Source organism: Bombus terrestris, chromosome 2, assembly GCF_910591885.1.
Source record: "Bombus terrestris chromosome 2, iyBomTerr1.2, whole genome shotgun sequence".
Lineage (NCBI taxonomy): Eukaryota > Metazoa > Arthropoda > Insecta > Hymenoptera > Apidae > Bombus > Bombus terrestris.
In genome coordinates, this window is record NC_063270.1 from 13,796,736 (window position 1) to 13,799,432 (window position 2,697).

The window sequence follows — 2,697 nt, forward strand, 5'->3', positions numbered from 1 at the left end:
AAACCTCGAGAACCTTAAAAAGAGGACCGTTGTTTGTCTCAACAGCTGTGTTCGAACGTAACAGGTACTTTTCGCTTTGAAACGTTTTATATCGATATATTCCTGTTTCATTACAAGGCGCCATTTAAATCAGAAAATCAATAAGAATGTACCTATTGTGCTTTTGCCTGTGATCTTCATATAAAATTTGTAAAACCATCAGTCTGTCGTTACTGTCGCTTGAATAAAACTTTGGTTCCATCTGAACAGAAAGTATAGCAACACGGTCGAGCGATAAAATTCTCCTGAACTTGGAGGATTTCTTATTTTAGAAGATCCCGTTCTCCTCGTTGTCCTTGACCCCGTCGCTGCGCATTATCCTTTCGTTTCTCGTCTTTCTCGTTCGTTTCCTCCTCCGCGATTCGCTCTTAAGAGGCTTATTTTCAATACGAGAAACTGGAAACTCACGCATTGGGGAGATTCTGTGATCGCTGCTCTTGTCTCGTCTTCGAATATCCGTCTCGCTTGCCTCATTTTTCTCCCCCTTCTCGTTCTACTCGTCTTCATCTTTTGTTCCTTCTTCGAGACCCTCGCTCATCAGTGACTCGTGATTCCCGTAGTTACTTTCCTTTGTCCTTCGATCTATCCTGCTCTCTTCATCGATATCTGGTTGTTTCAAACTGTCGCTATTTGATTCGAAACTTTTCGATCGACTTGAATCCAAGATGACACGTGAATCCTGTGCGATAGTTAACTTATTCGTTTAACCTCTCTTCCTCTCGTTCGTCTCCTGCAAGTACGCCATACGGGCAGGTCACCATGTACGGATATAGCTCTCAATTACGAACGATCGGTGTATCGCCGCGTTAACTTTCGCCCGAGCTAAATGCAATTAACCAGGGTTTCCCTTGGATTTCTTCGATTACGTGACCAAGCATACACGTTCGAGTGGTTACATTTAAAATCCGCGTGTCTTTTACTTGTTGCGTCCATGTGGATGCAAACAGGCTACAAATTGATTGCCTAGTAGCGTAACGTAGGTAGCGAGATTCACATTTCGACGTGGAACTCGCTTATCGTCTCAATTTATTCGTTTGTAATACAACGCTGCTTCCATCGATCTCTTACATACGCCACTTTTACTATTTTCTTATTTCCATCGCGTCTATTTCTCGTGTTCTCGTGTTATTCTTACCGAGAAACTTCGCGACATTATGCGTTAGTAAGTCTGTAGCGTGTATCGTTTATCCACGACTCGCGAACAAACCATTCTACGTGGAAAGTTTCATCCGCTCGTGGTTAGGTTGTATTTTTCCAAGGAATACGAGGTTTCGTCCGACTGCGAGGAAGCTTTATCTGTTGTATAATTTATAGGTAAGATCGATTGGAGATGATCGGTCGTGAGGGGGATCGGACAGTTTCGAGTCGAGAGAAAATCGCGATGAGGAAGGAAGTTATGATAGGAATAACGAGCTTTCTTGACCGCGCGTCACGTCTGCATTAAAGAACAGGAATCGCGATGAACTCTTGTATACGCTCGTTCGCGTTATTAATTGTAATGATCGTTCGAATTACGACGAGATACTTATCGGCACGAAGAAAGCAGCAGCCGTTGAAAGTTAGCAAATATCCTGTGAGCAAGCTTTCGTTCCGGATGTTTCTGTCGAACTCCCGATCTTATTTCACGTTTACGACAGGATTGTAAATATTTTTAACAGTCTCTTAAAGACTCGTGAAAATTCGTCGAAGTTTGCAGCTAACGGCGACGTAAAAAGAAACTAAAGCAAAGAAAATCAATACTCGAACGAAAGCTGATGAAATTCCGGATTCTATCCTACTATTACCCTTTATCCTCTTTGTTCTTGTTCGAATTAAAGTTCCACGAAAACTGGGATTTAGATCTTCAAACACTAAACGGTATTGCAGTTTTTAAGTTTCGTTTATTGTCATGCGTAACCACAATGATACATAATACTTACGTCCGATAAAGTGCAGCAATAGTTTTGGATCGTATAACCAACGTAAATCCACTCATTCGTATATCAATGTATCCCAGCCTACCATAAATCATTCCGACATTCTGTAACATACCATGGCGTGGTCGATTAACGCGGCATTAATGTAGCAATTAGAGTCCGATTCCTATTATTCCAACATGTTGTAATTAACGTGTCAAGAGCTGCATATTCGACCGACAACCTTTTCCCTCGAAGACAGCTTGCAACGATGAGACTCATTTTGAATCTCGGTAGGGATAATGACTAATGTGTGTACGGACAACCGAGAGAATAGTATTCGCGATGTTATGAACATTTTTAACGCTATGAAGATCGGTGAAACGACCCCGTCAGCGTTAACTATTGCTACACGATGTACATCTAATATTTATTTATCTATTTATGAATTTCTTGAAAATTACGTATTCATTATTTGTATCTTTGCACTTTCAAATCTTCGAAGTTATTTAATTTTCCTTCGAACATAGCGTCATAGCGAAGTAGCGTCAGAGACGAGTCAGTCGTCGTACCGTTAAGGTCGTGAGGAATCTCCAAATGTTGAGAATCCTGAAATCCACGAGGACCATCGAGGCCACGGGGACTCTTGAGGTCATGGAGATCCTAGAAATGTGCAGACCCGTTGAGGTTTCAGGGTTCTTAAATACCTTCGTGGTTGTAAAATCCTCCATAGTGTTTGAGGTGTTCAAAACGAGATAATATC